Consider the following 18,996-nt stretch of genomic DNA (forward strand, 5'->3'; position numbering starts at 1 on the left):
AGACCTGGGCAAAGAGGACTTCACGCCACTCCTCATGGGATGGGGCTCTTACACAGAGGGTAGGGAGTGTAGGTAACATGGGAAGGAGAATTGGAGGTACAAGGAAGCCGAGACAGCAAAGCTTCCAACAAGTCCTTCAGCAAACCAGGACTGACAACTAGGCAAGGTTAGCTGAGTGAACGAGCCGAATTTACTGGGTTGGATGTGCAAGAATTTGGGGGATGGCAGGGAAGAAGCACCAACTGTAAGGCTGTTATTCTCCGGCTGAGGTGGTAAGAGAAAAGAAGACACACAGGGGTCAGAGCTGAAGCACAGAAGTTTGGAGGTGGCCGGTGAGAGCACATACGTGTGGATGAGGAGCCCGCAGCTTATAAAGACACGTGCCTGCTCCGAGCTGAACGGCGAGGGGAAGGCTGCTACCTGCGCCAGGACGCTCCAACCCAGAAAAAGGAGTTTAAAACCCTGCTGCGAAACGATTGTGCAATTGGGCATGCAATACTTACTGGATCGGTTTCCTCCTCCAGCCTCTGTAGGATCCTGTAGCTGTTTCTTGAGTATTGTTCGCATCTGATGAGTCACAGTGCTTCCAGCAGGCCCAGGCCGGGCCGGACAGTGTGGCATAGGTGAGGCTACTGACCTTTATTTGCTGGGCTTTTACCTGGTTGCCTTGGGCCTCTGCTGTGGCATTGTGCACCATCCGGGGAGAAAAATAAATACATCACTCCTGGACTTGGTGGCAATGTCACCAGCAAAACCCCAGCCTGGGGAATTTCAGAGGGCACTCATCGAGAACCCCGCTGCGTTCCCTCGCCTTCTGACGCACCCTTTGTGGTCTTTTGCACTGAAGCTTCCCTGAGGCCATGCCCAGGCGTGCCCTCTGGCTTTCATTTACACGGGCAGTGACCTGTACCAGTCCATCCTGCAATGATCCTCCTCTGAGTAAGGTCAGACCGGAGGCCACATGATCCCAGAGCCTTTGCAGACCCTTCGTGACCAGTAACTCACCACAAGCAACCTGTTTACAGCCATTACCACAAGTACAAGCCAACACGCATGGTGCATTTACATCCAGACTGGACAATCCTGGAGCGAAGGAGGACACAGACAGGGAGCCAGGTGGGAAGAAACAGACTGCAGAAAACAAACTAGCACATTATAAGCCAGTAACTCAAAGAAACCTCAGAGAGGAAACTAACTCACTGCTATGTGCATTTACTGCACCGGTAGGCCTTTTTGATACAACTTCGAGAATTAAGTTCAGCACACACACGACACTGACAGGAACTAGTGTGGTCAAGGTAACATCCTACTGCAGACAGAACCACAGTAGATTGTTAATTATTTCCCAGTGATCAGGAGTCCAGACATTCTCTCTCACTGCCTCGATTTTAAGGTTTACAAAGGGACAGTTCTGCACGTTATTTGCTTGACTGAATCCTACGTTTCCGTACTTAGGAAAGCAAAACAGAAGGAAAAAGAAAAAAAACAGTAAATTTGTCATGCCGTTTTGATTTGTTAGGGCAAATCTTTATTGAACATACAGAAAAATATCATGCAGAAGGGAAAACAAAACAAAAACAACAACGAAAACCCAACCCCCTTCCCCAGATCATTCCTCATCCTCGGACTTTAACAGCCCACTCTAATAGGTAACAGGAACGGGTTCGGGCACCTGCACTGACTGTTTCCAAGTGTGTCTTCTGAAGCCACCGAGATGCCAAAAGAACAGGTCAGGTGGACACACATCTCAGGTCTGGTAGGCCCCGGTCCCGTTTCTCTGATACCACCTCTGTATCTTTGAGCAGCGGTGCTCAGATGTGCTGCTTATCAGCTGGTGCATTTTTATCAGCCTCCAATCCTCGCTTAAATAAAGGAACAAAACCACTTGATCGTCTGCCTCTCTGAGGAGTATTCCCTTCCCACGCAACCTGACCTGCCAATTCCTACCCCCGGGGCTCCTGCAGCTTCCCCAGCACAGCGCCACCATCCTCCTGCAAGGATTTCACCTCGAAAATGGTAAAACCTGAGCTTCATCTCCAGGCTGCAAAAGCCCGTAGGCCACCAAACATTCAAGTTTTCTGTTAGATACACAGGCTGCTTTTTATTTACGAAGGCTTGGGTGTTGAGCCGACCCCACCACAAACAAAAGAGGTATTTATTTACAGATAACACTAGCAATTTACAAGAAAAAGTAATAAACGGGTCGCACATGAATGTGAAGATGTCTGAGCAGCTGAAGCGCTGAGCAGCTAACAGGACATTTCAGCTATCTCAGTCAACTTCAGTATTGCATCCAATGCTCTACGAGAGCGACAGATCGCTAATGCCAAGTTAGTCATTTTCAGTAACAGTTCTCATGGAATTTTTTCCTTCTAAATAATCAAAACAATTGGTCATTGGACCTTATAAGGGAAAGTGCCATCCCAAACGGAATTTCATCAAATACAGCTGGTCTAGCTTCGTGGTTCCCCCTCCAGCGCATCTGCAGCACCTGAGTATTGGGGCTGTATTTTATTTCGTGATTTAAACAAGATGACAAGATCATACTATTAAAATAATTAGCAGTAGACTAACTTGGTCGCATAGTTTCAACTCTTCTTATGACAATGAGAAACATCCGATAATACCACAGCATAGTGATTTTTAATCTAGTACATAAAAATACTTTATTTTTAACAGCAAAGTCTTAGCCTGTGGGATGTACTGCCAGGAGGCAACAACGTACAGTCAGGCAGACAATGCTTATCTCTAACTGGATCATCCCGAATTGTAACACGATTTTAAGAGGGCTTCAGAAAAAATAATAGCAACCCTCTTTTTCCAGGACGGGATCCAAACCAGCAGAGAGTTAAGAGAGGATTTGCTCCTCTGCGTCTTACGGTTATACCACCCCCTGCAGCATCTGATAGCTGCTAATATCAAGACAAAACACAAGGACTAGACAGAACGGTAGTCAGAATTCCTGCTGTGTCAGATCTAGAGAGGATAACACCTTTGTGAACTCCAAGCAGCAGCCTCCCATCGCTCCAGAGCGTCTCTTGAAACACGCAGTTGAGCTCGCCTCGAGTCTAGCAAAGTATATGTTTTAAGACCTCGGGCACTGGGACACCTGCCAAGTCACAACAAATATGTATACACAATCTAATCTACTTAAATTTTGAGTGGAAACTCTGTGCCCTTTAGATATATCCCTCAAGGCTACGAATAGCTTACTTGTTAGACAGGATGAAGTTTCCCTGTGTAAGTAATAACCCAGCTCGTCTGGCATCTAACCACGCCTCCCGGCTCCTTCCAAAATCAAAGATCGAGGAAGGAGGAGGGATGGGGATGAAGGTGAGGAGATAGACGAGGAGATAGGGGCGAAAGCAGAGTAAGGAAGAGGAAACAGACAAATTATAGGTGGATTAGGAACAACAAGGCTCCCGTAACAGAACAATCATAAGGAAGCAATCGCTTCCCTCCCCTTTATTTGGCAGATGACAAGTCGGTTAAAAAACAAAACAAAAACGAAACAGGGAATACTGTGAACGGGGGGAGGAGGCGGGAAGGGGGGGGACTAGAAAGCGAAGTGAAGCAAAGCAGAGGCAAGGCAGCAAGGTTTAACTGCAAGGCAATGCTCACTGTCCAACAGATCTGAGCACAGAGAGGATTATTCACAGCCTTGGTATGGTCACCTTTTCTTAGGAAAAAGTGTCCAGAAAGCAAGCCAATGAAATCCTCGGGAGCCCGTGCTGGCTTCTGCAGCTAAAAATAAAATTAACAGGAGAATAATCAAAAGAGTTTAGTGTACAGATGGATGCAAATGAGCAGGGGCACGTCGCGCCAGCACAACGCGGTAGTTAAATAACTGTGGTGCTTTCTGAAACGAGCTAATACTACTGTTTTTCTTTAGAAGCAGGTGACCATTGTGTTTGAAATTTCATACAGCACTTGTTTTCATGACCTATGAACCCTCTGCTAAGAAAAGCTAAACAACTGGATAAATTTTAAATAAGGGATCTTTGCATTTGGACGCTCTGAGAAAGTTTTCACCAGCAGCCTTGTTTCCTACCACTGACCAATCCCATATAATATAATAACTATTAATCCTTTAAAAACCTTGGTCTAATTGCACACAACAGTGGATGGGCTTATCTGAAGTAAACCCGGTGCGATTACACACTACTTGTTTTAGCAGGTTTTATTCTACTCTTAACAGATAACGTTACAACTCCACGTTTCCCAGTGCAACCACCCGGCTTACACAAATCTGAGTAGCAGAGGGCAGGTGAGGGAGATGTGGAGGCTCACGCCCATGCCACTGATGTTTGTGAGTGCACAAACCTGCAACCTTTAGGAGAAAAGAAAGGGTTCATGACAGCGAGCACTGGGTAATCCAGTCTGACAGCACAGCACCCACCCAAGCTTTCCGTCAGCAGCAACACAGGAGAAAGTAACACACAGAGACTTGGCTGTAGAAATTAAGTTTCTTTCCGGCCTCCTATCATATCACAGAAATCTGCATGAGTAACGAAAGGTATGCATCCCCTCCTCCTGCAGAGAGAGCTGGAAGCTCGTTGGACTGAGCCACGCGTGCTACGTATTACCGACCACACGCGAGACACTTGTTTTGTCGTCCTCCTCACCCCCAGCTGCTGAAGGGATGGGTACACAGCGGCCAAAGAGAGGAAGTGTTGTGTGGAGGAATGGCTAAGAAAAGCAGCTCAGTGCTGGGGAAAAAAGGTAGAAAGGCCTGATTTCCGTGTCCCTTTCTGAAACCGTCTGTGTCCTTACAGCTTTTGGAGGGGCCTGTATCCCAAACGGGAGCTGAGAACATCAGACGTTTGTATTTCAGCCTCACTGTTGCATCAGTTGCCACCAAAACTTTGGGGTTTGTACCCAAAAGACTGTACGTGCACGGATGAGGGCTGCTACTTCACTTCAAATGCAGGGCTGTGGGAACCAGCACTGAGACACCTCATGCTTTTTTTTCCTTTTTTAATTTTCTAAAAACAAAACAGTGAAGAATCACTCAGCGCGGGTATAGATACGGTACAGATAATTGCTGGCAGTTAACCTCAAGGCCTGATTCCTCATCAGATTTGATATCTGACTTGGCAAGCAGCTTCAGCGGTTACGTTCCCCTCTCTGGAGCGGTCCCAAGAGCCGAGCAGCTACCTCCAGCATTAGGTAACTGCGCCCAACCAGCGCCTTGTTTACCGGGCCAGCCGCGGGCAGAGGACACGGTGCCCAGCCCGTGCCCCGGGCTGGCCAGACACAAGTCACCGCCTGGCTGTGGGCCGGGGCGAGGCAGCGCCAGGCTGCAGGGACCGCAGGCGGCTCCGAGGACAGCGGGATGGGGGAGCAGCACGGTGCCTGCAGCTCAGCAGGGAGGATGAGAGGCACTGGGTGGCTAAATCCATGTCACCAGGGGCACAAGCACTTCCCTGAATGAAGCCGGCCTGCCAAACGCCCACAGCAACCTCTCACTACAAGGAGAAGCAACAGCAACTGTTTCAACTGGCTACTCCCACTGCAGGGAAAGTAAGATAGAGGTTCACAGCCCTCGGTTCGCAACCAGAGGCTGCTGCCAACCTCTGAGAGCAACACAGGGCCTTCTGGAAGGTGAATCAATGAAAGAAACCCAAGTATCTGGCACACGGCCGTAGCACCACCTCTGATATTTCAGCACTACCTTCTGATTTAACAGGAAGCAACGCTCCCACGTGATGAGACGGGAGGGTCTCAGAACTTCATCAGATCCAGAAAGGCTTTATTTCTTTGGCCTCAGTACAATATTGAGGAAAGGTAGAAAAAAGTTATCAGGCCATACTATACCTGACGATAGCACAGCCTCCTGCTTGGAGCATGTTTGGAAAGAAAGAATGAAAACACGAAGGTAGAGAGAAAATAGAATAAAACGTAATATGATTTTTAAAAGCCGAACAATGTCAAACATCCAACTTTCCTTCAACATGCCAAAATACTCGTTACACAAAGGAAGCACAACAGTTGTAGTCTAACTCAGTCGGACAGCTGATATACCACCACCTGAGCTACAGTTTGCTGAGCCGAGAAGAGGGGTTAGTTCCAGGATGGCCAGGCAGGAAAAGCAGCAGATCAAGAGGAGATGACAACAGATTTCTCTCTGAAAAGTGGAAGGATGTTATTTATGGAGTGCTGCCAAGACTGGTTGTCAGTCTTTTTTGATTCAACATTTTCATTTCCATATGTACTTTTTTATGCCTGTACGTGAGCACTACCAAAATTTGTGGAAAATGCAAACCGAGGTACCAGAAGCTTAGTACAGACTGAAACAACCCATAAGGAAAAGTGCGACAAATCTTAAGGACAGCTGCGACAGAAAGGGGATGAAAAGTTGCAACAAAAGGAGAACTTAATGCACTTAGAGACTAGTGACTTCTGCTGAGAAGTGAGGAGTCATCACCTGGAAGTAGCAGAGAAGGACAATGTCTGTGCATGACCATCCTATAAGCAGCTATTAAAAGACACTAAAGAGAGCTGTTGCAGAAGAAAGAAAATAAAATGATTCAAAAAGCATCAGTATTTCCAGTGCAGAAGGGGACATACAGACATTACTATCAGAAGCTTGCTAGGAACACCATGTACAAATCTGGTAATACAGATTTGCAAAAGATTTATTTGGGTAGCATGACAAGACATCTGACAAAAAAAAAAAAAATCACAAAAGGTCTTAATAATTACACCAAAGACAGTCAGAAGGCTTGCATAAAAAATAAATATAAGCTTACCATAAGTAAGTTTAGGCTGGAAATTAAAAGGGTTTCTAGCCAACTAAATCAGTTTACATGTCGAAAGATGGAGGAACACATAACTAGTTTGCAGGTGGACCTACACCGGGTCACAGACAGACAGACGGACGTGGTTCCTGGGACAGCCAGACACTCATCTTAGCCAGGGCAACCTGGTCCAGTCCCACGTCCGAGGTCCCAGCACAGCATGGTGATGGACCCTGCAGGTCAGGCCAGGGGCCCTGCACCAGCCAACAGCAGGCCACGAGGAAAGGCAAGCACACAGTATTTTGGGGAAGTATCACTGCTTTCTTTTAGCTTGTTCTGAACCAACCTCCCACTATTTCTCTTGCCTTCTCGATAGTTTTGCTCCTCCTTCATCTCATCTACCTCATTCATGATTCCTTTATGGCCTGTGATTTGAAACCTCTACTGTGTTTTGTAGTCTCTTACCAGGCTGAAAAATCCAAGTCTCCATACACCTTTCCTGTGTGGAAGCAGCTTCACTACTTTGTTCATATTTACCACGTTTTCCTGTATTTTCTCTATTTTACATCTCTGGAGTGGTATTCAAGACAGAGACACTGTGGCTTGCTGCCTGCTTTATGGTACATGGTCTTTGCATGCTTCTGCTGGGGAACGTCTTGCAGCAGGGTGCTCAGACGCTTGAGAGGCTCAAAAGGTCACAGAAAAAAGTTCATGGAAAAAGTCTAATAAGGGTTGGTAAATAAAAAAAAAACACCACATCTGGCCTTTGACCAGCAAATTACTGGAGACCAGGAGAATACTCTGGGAAAGCTACAGTGACGTGCTTGTTCCTGTGCCTGCCACTACACGTTTGGTTTTGCCACCGTCAGATACAAAATGATGGGCTTTGATACACACACTGGTGTAATCATTCTTACTGAACAGATTTGATCAGCACTTATCAAGCTGATTAAAAGCAGGATTCTTCATCTCAGGCCTGAGTTGAAAGCAAGACAATTCCTCTGTTAACTCACACAAGAATTGACAGTGCTGTCAGTAGGTGCACGCGCTAGCTCAAACCCAGCATATTTTACTATTGGCAGAATTAGGAGTATCGCATTTCACGATGCTGCCAAACACTTGCCATCATAAGACAAACTTCTCTACATAAGACAACAGATGGCTCTGCCAAACTGCCGTTGTTTGGGCTGAAGTTTTACAAGTTAGTGTCTGCTTCAGTATTTTGTTTCTTTGCTTTTTATTCATTCAAAACAGTACAGACGTTAAAAAAAAAAATCTAAGGAAAAAAAGTTTTGCCTCCATCAAAAAGCTCTGACGGATTTTTCCTACTTAACCTTCTCCTAGAGTTTTGAACCCCTGTTCTTTGGGATGGAGACTTGAAATCAGACAGAAACAGTGGTCAAGCTGTCATTCCTGTGACTTCTGCCCAAATCTGGCCAGATGGATTTTTTTTTTTCCTCAATTACTTTTTCCACAACCTCTTTAGTCATTCAGAAACGAATCTTTTGAGTCGGATAATTGAACGCTGTCCTGGAGAACTCAGAACCTACCGGAGATCTCTGTCATTTAAATCGAACACTATAGAAAAGGTCATTAATTTTCCAGGTCCTTGGCATGGGTCTCCAAGGAGCGATTTGCAGAAATACTTAATGCCTGCAGTTGCAGTGGAAGGCAGCGAAGGCTGTGTTCTCAAAAGATTACGAAAACAATAGTTTTGAAAAACTAGGCCTAGTAATCTCAAAACAGGTTCTCCTGAAAAAAAAAAAAAAAAAAAAAAAACGCCACAGAAACTTGATTCTTAATAAACAACCCCTCAGGAAAACCACAAGAGCCGTTTACTTTATTTTCATGCTGGATTTTACCCTGGCCACGCATTGCAGGCTGCCTCGTTTTGGTATTGAAGTGCCTAAGGTGCAGGTCCTGTGGCTCTCCATCACGAGAGGCAGAAACGATGTACCACCGTGTAGGTAACGTCGCGAGGGTACGGGCTGGGGCTGCAGGGCAGGGTTTCTCCAAGTATCCAGAGCCTGCGGCAAAACATCAAATGTGCTAGGGAGCATACCAGAACTCTGCATAAATATGTTCCATTGTCAAGATCCATGTATAAGTTTCCAGCCAGCAAACTGGCTTGTGAACTCCCATCTGCGGGATATATACAGCTCCGAGAACGAGCATCCCGCTGGGTACGTGCCTTCAGTGATCCAGGGCCTGAAACGCAGGGCAGCCCCGGAGCGCACATGGCAGCGACTGAGAGGAACGTAATGTGGCTTTGTGTAAATGGGGGGCAGAAGATTTTACCACTTGGTTTAACAACAGGAGCGTCACCCACCACCGCTAAAGTGGCACACAAAGTTAAAGTGTGCATATAAGCAACTGCAAACACTTTAACTGCTTCCCCCCCGCTTTCCTTTCCGCACTTCTCAGCTCAGCTCTGTAAGCCTGACAGGGGAAGGACAGATGCCTGCTGTGTTTTCCTTTTCAGCCTCTAGCACACTGAATCCTAAAAATGGATGCTATTTTTTTTTTTTTTTTAAAGCACGCGAACAAAGCAACACAAGTCCTAAAGCCTCCTTTAGCTCTATTTATTCTTACACGGTCATCGGTGCTTAGAAACAAACATTCTTCCTGTCCACTGCTCTCCCGTGAAAGCCCACAGTATCTATAGTTACTGGAGAAGAGTGCTTCAGTTATCTAGGCTCCGCTCCTTCCCATGCTTTACTTGCAAGCTTGCCCCAGAAGGCTTCCTTTCTCAGAGGATACCAGAACCACGATTTCGCTTTCTAAAGGCAGCGGCTGAAAGTTCTCTCTCGTCACTGGGAAGCTCATCGCTCCTTAAAAGATTCAGATACTGCGATCACATCTGAGACCAGAGATCTAGACCTGCTTCTGATGGATTTAACAGCTTTCAGCCAACCCGCCAGGCCCCCAGTGGTGCAAGAAAAGTTGAGAGACTGCAACTCTACCCCTAAGAAATGCTGCTGGAGAGCACAGGCTGAGAACAAAACAACAAACCAAAATGAAACGAGAGCTACCAACTTCCCCCAGACCATTTTTTCCTACTTAGTTGTAGGTCTTCCTGTCAAAGGAAAGCATATGGGGTAGGTGGCACACACCACCAGAGTAGCACCGCGAAACTCTCAGCAGGACAGAAATAGCATCAGGAAGAGCACCTCAGCTTCCTTCAGAGTGTCCATGGTTTTCTAACAGCCCTGAAAAGCCAACACCACAATGACTCCCCTCTAAAGAACAGAGTGGCATGAGGGTGCAAGGGAGAAGGACTGTATCAAGCAAGATGCTTTCCTGCCTTTTGTAAGCAGGTGTGGCTTAAGAAAGGTAATCTCATACAAATATGAGATACTCTGGGCTGATTTTGCTGGGCTGTTCGCCCTTGGCCACTTGAAAATCAAGTTTTCTAAAGAACATTTTGTATTTTTAGATAGAGGTAGCTTAAAACCATTCCTCTGTATGAGAGGATGCTTCCCCCTCATTCAATGGGGCAGCAGAAATTTGTGCCTCAGAAATTTGGGGCATAATTCTGAGAGGAGCAAACAAACAAGCCAAAGTCCAGTTCATGCAAATATCCTCCCAGGACGGCATTTATACGATTCTTCCAGCGGTGCACAAGGTGCTCTGAACAAACAGAGCACACTGCAGGACACAGGGAAGCAGTCCAGAGCAAGCCACGTACTGTAGCAGAGCCTTTCCCTGGTGTGCGAGGTCAGAGCCCAGGGAACTGCTGTTGTACAGGACACAGGACAGCAAAACCCATGGGCTGAAACTCTTTTGGGAGATGGGCATTGCTGGGAGCTCAGCGAGGAGAGCAGACAGGAATCCTCTGACGCACACACGTAGTGTATCTGATGCATTTCAGAGGATGATGCATACTGCAGGTATGTCCTTGGTCGCAATCTGCCAGCATTTTATCTATGAGCTCCTCACCATTAGACAAATATCCCTGGGTTTCCTAGTGCTCCTCTGTCACAGAGCACCATCCAGCTAAGCAGGGAAGAAATAAGAACACAAACATTTTTCTTTTGCAAAGACTGAGTAATGCGTGACAGAAAAATGATGAAAGCAGGGCAGAAAAGCAATTTGGTACGGAAAAGTACTACATTACAAATAGCAAGGAAAGATTCAGAAGAGTTTGAATCAAAACAAGTTAAAAAACAACAATTGAAGAATGCCTATAAATCAAAGACTTCAAAATACTAAACAATAAGAGACTTCATTATGAAGAAAAATAAACAGAGAGACAAAAGGACCAGATCAGTAAGATGTTTTACAGTGCTGTTAAAACAACAGCCCACCTTGAGGAGGTAGCTTTCAGATGCACTGACAATTTTGAACAATTTTGTGCTCTATATTTGTCATTAGAAATATAAATCAGAACTGTTGTTGAGGAACAGTTGCACAAACTTGAGATAACTTGAGTAACAATATAGGAAACAAGTCATTTTTAGATGGGCAAGGAGAGAAAGCAGAAACCCAGAAAACCTGAAGCAGGCAACAAAACAGTCTGCTCCTTCTGAAGGCAGTGGGATGCAGTGATGATGGCTAGGAACACACACCCTGGTACTCTTTTACTATAAGGAATTTATCAAGGGCTTGACCTCTTGCCTGCCTCGTTGTTTCAAATACAAAAACTCCTCTTTGGCAAATACATCCTCGTCTGTAAAACATAATTACGGTCTGAAAGTTGATGCTAAAAATAACTCTAAGGAGCTTCGCATTCATGTCTTCTTGATTTCTGTATCAATTTACTTGATTGCAACGGTCAAGTGTACACCCTCTGGTCCTCAGGACTGAAAGGAGTCCTTAGGAGGTTCAGTCCTTCAGAGGTGTTTGACAGGGTGACAGTTTTGCATTTACATCTGTAAATAATAGTTTAAACATTTGTGTGCGACTGTAAACACGTATCTATAAAGGACAAAGCATTCACAAATGTTTAGTAACTTTCTTATGAAAAGCAAGCATCTGAGTTTAAAAAAAAAAAAAATTAGATTAGGGAAACTTGAAAAAAAAAAAAAAGAATACATATTCTACTAATCCATACTGGCATGCCAGGAAAACTTAAAGACAATTTGGAACGAACTTCACAAATTCTTACAATTAGGAAATACATGAGGAATAACATCATGAATAAGTCTTCAAATTAGCAAGTGACCAAGAAGTACACACTTTGCCAATTTCAGTTCAAATCAAAATACTTCATGATACAAGCATATTTTTAGTACTTTTACAAATAAATGATTTCTTTGGAATAAGATTCTTCACTCACTAACATTTTCATTTTTTCCTGCAGTGTCAGAAACAGCCATTTCAGGATGACTTTCACGGATCTGCAAATTTAAAGGGACAATAGATATGCAACCTCACACAAAGTCGGTGCGTCAGGAAAAAAAAAAAAAAAAAGAAAAAGAGAGAGAGACAAAATTCTTTTAAACAGGAATCTTGAAAAAGGCGTTTTTCTTCACTCTAAAGACTGCCTGAAATGACCACGGGGCTAACCTGATGACACATCTATTTACTATATTTTCTTATGCCCGTTACTCAGTTGTTGGCAGGAAGACAACTTTCATTTAGCAATAGCTTGGACCCCTCGTAAGGGAATGTGTACATAGTAGCTCTCTAATCTCGCTGCCCAGCTGCTAAGACAGTCACATGAGTCACTTGCTGCCTTTAGAGCAACACACACCACTTGCTGAATTTAGAGACAGTCTCTGTTTCTGCACTGGCCATACATACAAACGGAGCAACAACTATCCTAATCACACACCGAAATGTCTAGGTATTGTTTTCTCTTTTTTGTTTGTTTTGGTTTTAAATGTGAAAGTGGTGAGCCAAAGCACAGCTTTTACTAATGCAGTTAACAACCCAGCTCCACAAAACGATTCGGGAGCTGTTTTTGCAGCAATCGTTTCCACACAAGTTAGGCGAACTCCAGGAATCGGTTCGAAGGTAGGCAACTTCATCTAATTGCTGAGCGAAAATACAGCCGTGGTGGAATGAGGGACTATCTGCCAGGACGATTAAGTATACAGCTGCAGGACAAAACAATTTACAACAATTCCTTCCTTATCAGTTTTTCAAACTGTGGCTGTTTGGAACACCATCTTATTCAGCAGTGGACTTAAAAACACTTTACAAGAAGACTGGCATAGCAACTTCCACGCAGCTCCACCAAACTCCGCGTTGCAAACATTACAATCACCAAGATAATCTATACGCACCGCATGGGATGCATTTTCACAAACAAATAGCAGACACCCTAACAACAAAGCACAGTTCTCTGGGCTGTCATTGCTTCCTCAGTGTAGGCCCTGTAGTGTTTCATTTACCCTGTACCACGTACTACCTCATTTCCCATATTCTCCCCGTCTCTCATCCTGGCACTGCTGTTTGCAGGTGGCTGGGTACGAAGTGGTCAGCAACGCAAGGCATTGAGCTATGGCTGTGTGTGTTCAGGGACCACTTGTGTAACAAGCACAGAACCATACTTCAAGTTACAGAGCTCATCTCACCAAACGAGGACTCTCTTAAAAAAGATTACCCACATCTCTGGTGCAAAATACGTTGGCCCTACTTGCAAAAGGTGTTTCAGTGTCCCTAAAGAAGCAGCGTGTCAAACCCTACCTAACTCTATTAGTTTCATGCATGGCCAAGTTCATCTCAAAGTGTTCTCTGCAGACATCTTGCCACTAGGAAATCACAGTAGGTAATGTCCCAGCTCACCAGTTAAGCAGCAGCACATTTTCAAGTTAAATACTCTAATTTGACAGATAACATCAAATCCAGCTCCATAACTAGCCAGAACAGAGTATCAAGTAGTAATAACTAAACATTTCTCTCATGTTGTACCACTCTGAATTAGCATTAGCAAGAAGAAAATGAAAATGGTTATTGCTAAGCTGTTCCAACAATTTTTGCACTGTAATTCACCTAAGTAAAAGCAAATTGCTTGCCTTACTATCTAATAACTAAAAAAATCCCGGTCACTGATGCACCCAGAGCAGCAGTCAACCTACAGCCAAATTCCAGTTTCACACACATATCTACTGTTCTTCCCAGTAGCATCGAGCAGTTCTGAAGTGAAAAGATAAGACAGAACTTAGTTTTCAGCTGTACTTTGTGTGCTTTACAGACCTTTCTGCAAAGTCAGTATTGCTGTCTCCCACCTTTGTGTGTCTCTCTACACAGAGACAGTATAGAATTACAAACACTGAATGAGGAAAATGCCACTTCAGGAAACAAAGTGTCAGAGGAACATGGAGCAAGATTAGCAACTGAAACGGGTAATTCCCATGAATTTCCCAGTCTCCAACCCATCTAGCATAAATTCTCATTGGTCTTTAACCTCCATGTAATCAGTAAAGCATTCCTTTCAGGTGTTGGGCTATCACCATCTAATATTCTACATTAAAACTAGGAACTGTTAATGCCCCTACGCCGAGAAAAGGGCTTTGCATTCACCATTTTTAATCATCAATTTGTCTCAAATGGCCAGAATGCTTTAGATCAGGCCAAAGCAGACTGACATGTAAAACAATTCTTGGAAAAAAGGCTGCAATTTGATAATGCACGTGTTACACATACTATTAAAGAAGTCTCTCTCCTGAAGAATTCGAGTTTATGGGTGTATTTCTGTGATAACCTGAAACCTCTCAGACTGACTCTAGTAAGAGACAGCTGCCTGGTATAAAAACATTCCCTACAGAATGATGTACGATGGCTTAGTGGATTAGCATGTTAAAAGCATAATCTCTTTTGACACAGCTATTTTTAAGCTGTTTAAAAAAAAAAAAAAAAAAAAAAAAGTAGAAAATATTAATTCTGTTTTCCAACAAACATAACTTTTGATCTGCTGAGTCAGAGGTGTTATGCATGATAATCACAGCAGGAGTACAAGGCTATTTGTGTTCGCTTGGAGGAAAAAAAGATGAGCACAATTCTGTGCAAATAATAATAGTAAAATCACAGAGCAGACTTCAATTAAAAGCAAATACACCAGAGGGAAACAGCAATTCTGACAAAGCAAAATACTTGTATTCCTAGGAACACTCCACGGTACTAGAAAGCGAAGTCCAAAGCCACATAACATTTACATTCAAGTTTTATAATAAACACTCTCAACACTGGACTAACATGCCAGGTGTTACCGAAGTCAGTACCACATCACTTTTAATTCTGAACTCTAAGACACAAACCCAGTAAGCTCGCTAACCATAGAAAGCACATCATCATACGCTGTCTGAATGTAGTAGAAGCGCTCTGTGCTTGTACAGCTCCCAGAAATAGTCATGGCAGGATTCTCAGTACCTCTGCCTGTGTAGGTGTCTAGCCTTTTTTTTTTTTTTACCTCAAAAAAGGTTATGGATGTGTACAACTTTTTTTCATCAAGTTCTGATGGTTTTGTTACATAAAACTAAGTTCCTTTAAATTAATAAAAATAATACGTAATGTTCATTTACTACTATAATACACATTTCCTTTCTGAGGGTTTCAAACTATTGCTAAATGAACCCCAACATCTAAATATTATTTCCTTGGTTGAAAAACATCAGATTAGTATAGCAGTTATTTTTCTTTGCTTTCAAGACCGTTCAATACTTTTCCAATATTTTTATTGAAAGGATTTTTGTCCTTTTCAAAGCATTCACTTCACATGTGGTTACATTTAATTGACCTTTCAAGTCAACGGAGTTGTAAAAATTATCCCGAAGTGTCCAATTTTGATACTGCAAGAATAAAACAAACTGAAAATGTTACTTAGTGAAGGATCTTATTCCAGAGGATTCATTTATCTGTAAAAGCCAGAGAAAAGCAGTTCTCTGTTCATACTGCAGAAAGAGACCGCTCCTTCACTGCAGATCTGCTCCTCCCCAGCCCAGGACATTGCAGTGCCATCATTAGGCAGCGTCCCCTGCCGAGAAGCACATGACTCCACTGTTCTATAACATGCCCTGAATGACCACCAGTTGCTGAATGATGCTAAAAAAAATACTGACTTTAACCTATAAAACCCTGAACAGTTTGATACTTGGCAACCTGAAAGATCACCCCTTTTCATGAAGGCCATCTGAAGCCGTCTCAAATGCACGTTGTAATGGAATAGAAATAAAAAAAGTGGGGAAATATCCTTTGCTCCCCAAGAAGCATGTCAGCTTTAGCACAAATCTCTTGCTCTGAGAGAGGCTTACACGAACCATGCAGTTACTACTGTACTTCTACAAGTGACATAGCCAGAATTTGACAGATGGAAATCTTAGATATTTAGAGATAATGAACTAGAGGCTGAATCTTGGAGGTAGTAGTGAAGAAGTACTGTCAGCATTCAACTGGATTTTAAGCTTTGCCAGAGGAACCTGGGACATGCGTTTTTATGGACTTTTTGTTCAACTTCATTTGTTTTGATTTATAGCAAAGCACTGCTGAGGAGGCCAAGGAACCATGCAAATAAATGTGGTCAGAATCGGAAGGAAAAAAAGTCTCCCTCTTCCATCTTCAAGTTTCGTAGTTCAGAATTTGTCACTTAATAACTTTGCCAGCCGCTGTAATGTACTTCTCAAAAAAAAGTACCGAGAAACAGACTTCTTAAACAACTGAAGAATGCAACAGGTGAAGGAAAAAAAAATAAGAACAAATTTCTGTCTCTGTGGAACCAGTCTAAATACCCACGGCAAAGAGGCAGAATACCTGATATCGGGTTTTGACTGCATATTTTCTCAGATATGCCCTCATCATGAAATCCTATCACGAATTTACAAAGTTGCTAAATAACAGATTATCTCCATCCCCTAGACCTCTTAGATCTCTTACAAAGGCCTAAGTTACAAAAAGTTTGGACATGTGCACGTACGGATGCCATTCGGAGCACTGTCAGCATCAGAAATGGCCAATTTTATTTGTATTTGGGGAAGAAGAAATAACGCATCTGTTAAGCCCCATCTTCTCCGACCTACAGGTCTTACTGTCTCAATGAAACAAGTAAAACTTAAACACTATTGCACATAACAGTTACAGAGCACTTGCAACTTGGTAGCAAATTCCTGCCTGCCTTTACACTTTTTTTCTTAAGCTATTTACATAAAACCTTTATGATAAAACCACCACTACCAAGTATCAAAGTACTGCCTTCGTGATGAATGATGGAAGCTTAGCAGAAAATATTATTTTAGCTTCAAACTCAGTTTAACAACTAAAACTACAACAGGAATATCCTCCAAAGTTTAGGACGTCCCTAAAGACTTTGAGGGTTTGCTCAGAGAAAAGAGACTTTCTACGGCTTGATTCCTGATGAAACGTTGCCCACATATGAAAAAACATCACTGTATGCGAGGACTTATTCAGACAAATCCTCTGGGGTCCACCTAAGGAAGGACTACAGAGTTCATCTCACGATAACAGAACGTATCACGAGTTTCAAGGTTGCAATGGGACTGTGCAAGTGAAACCAGGAATTGTCATAATTAAAGAGACCGAGGGCCAGCGAGCGGTTTAAGTCATCAGAGCCCTTTCGTGACCACTCCTCCCTTCTCACTCAAGGCTGGAGGAAAGATCTGGTCTCCTACATTCAGTGCTTTTATGAGGCTAACTACAGCAGAAATAGAAAACAACGACATGTTCAGCCTCCCCAGAGCGAAGCACCTTTCTGCCCCAGTCGAATGGACCAGTGACCAATGCAGTTAAAAGCTTCTTAAATGCACTTTTCTTTCAGTACAAATATTTAAGTGTAATGAAGAGTATGAAGTTTGTTCTACATGAGGCACAGATAAAAACTGTACTAGAAACCAAAATTAATACTCGAGATGGACTTAACTTACTTGTTCTCAAGTATTCTGAAGTGGCCAAGTTCTCAAAGGTGAAATAACGTTATACTGCGGGGGGTACCTCTAAAACCAGTGTTTTTTGAGGAAACTGATTCCACAGTTTACTATTTCCAAAAGCACAATCTAGATTTCTGTTTGCCCCCTGTGACTGATGCTCAGAGAGTTTGATACTGTTCACCACTTATCTGATCAGTGCTACAAGGCTGCAAAACCTGAAGTCTTTTCCTCATAGCTTAATTTAACCTTCATCCGGTCTGGGGCTATTCCCACCGCCAAAATGCCACTACCACTACGTTTGCCACGTTACTCTACACCCTGCTTTTTACACTTGTAGCATCACCAGCACAAGTCAGTTCCCCAGCACTCCTCAGCACAATTTCTGCAGTACAAAAACGATCAGTATCAACCCTTAATGGGACACAGATTCAATCTGAGAGAATGAAAGAGATTAAAGCAAGCTGAAGAAGTGCTGGGATTTGAACCCAAAAGGAGAGGAAACACTTGTGTAGGTAAGACAAAACCTCTTTAAAAAATTACAACTGGGAAAACATTACAATTTACAAGTAATGAGAAATTAAGCTAGTTTGATATAAATATTTCATATATACTTTTTAAAGCAATTTCAACACATATTAAAACCAGCCTGAATAATTAGGATAATTAATATATTATGATTCTCAGTAACTTTTTAAGTAACAAATAATGTAACTGTTGTTTAGGAATAGAGCTGATTTCATTGTACTGGTATGCTTATAACCATACTTAAACACCATTTAAAATAGCATGTAGCAACACCATCCTTTGACATATGCAATAATATTTTTATTACTTTTTCTGAAACTGATTAAAATATAGCCATAAGCTATATGTTTGTGCTGGGGTATAATTAGAAGTGGTTTAGTCTAAACACAATCCCAGTATTCAAAAGAATTAAAGAAAACTGTCAAGTCACAGAGCAAGAAAAGAAGTCTGCATATCCCCATTAGCTGGCATCTATTGTGATCAGCTCTGTCCAGGCTCTTCCCTAAGCTACGTGGTTGACAGTTTCTTAGTGTCCTAGATGAAACAAATTATGCTTGCATTGACCACAATAACTTCCAGAGAACAAAATAAGCTTGAACAATGCCTACGTTCAGCTTTTAAGCAAAGTACAAAACCCCACAGGAATTCCACATTGGTTTTATTTCAGCTGAATCCTCGTTCTGCTTACAGGACTTGCGAGGGCAAGAGCACCAGTACCTGATAACAGGTAGCTAACACCATAAATTTACACCTCTGTACTGCATCATCGTGTGAAAGCATAAGGATAGCTGTAGGCAATTTCTCCTTTTACATATTTGTACTGTATCTATACCTCCACATGATAAAAGCTGTATTCTTGTTCTGCCTCGAACGTAGGCAGCTGGACTAAATGCACAATTAGTATACAT

The 18,996-nt window shown here is 43.0% G+C and overlaps 1 protein-coding gene across 5 annotated transcripts in view; it reads right to left on the reverse strand.

Annotated features, from left to right (window-relative positions):
• The window catches only part of PLAG1 (PLAG1 zinc finger), a 50,751-nt gene that overhangs the window by 24,169 nt on the left and 7,586 nt on the right, over positions 1-18,996 (reverse strand). Inside the window, exon 2 of one of the 5 annotated variants that reach the window (XM_084509847.1) lies at positions 504-675. The exons of 3 other annotated variants lie outside the window; for them this stretch is intronic. The gene's annotated coding sequence lies outside the window, so the exon portion shown is untranslated. Of the gene's footprint in view, positions 1-503; positions 679-18,996 lie in introns of all 5 variants that reach the window. One more of the 5 variants, XM_084509848.1, reaches the window with a different exon arrangement.

This window comes from Aythya ferina (assembly GCF_964211825.1).
Source record: "Aythya ferina genome assembly, chromosome: 2".
In the NCBI taxonomy this organism is placed as follows: domain Eukaryota; kingdom Metazoa; phylum Chordata; class Aves; order Anseriformes; family Anatidae; genus Aythya; species Aythya ferina.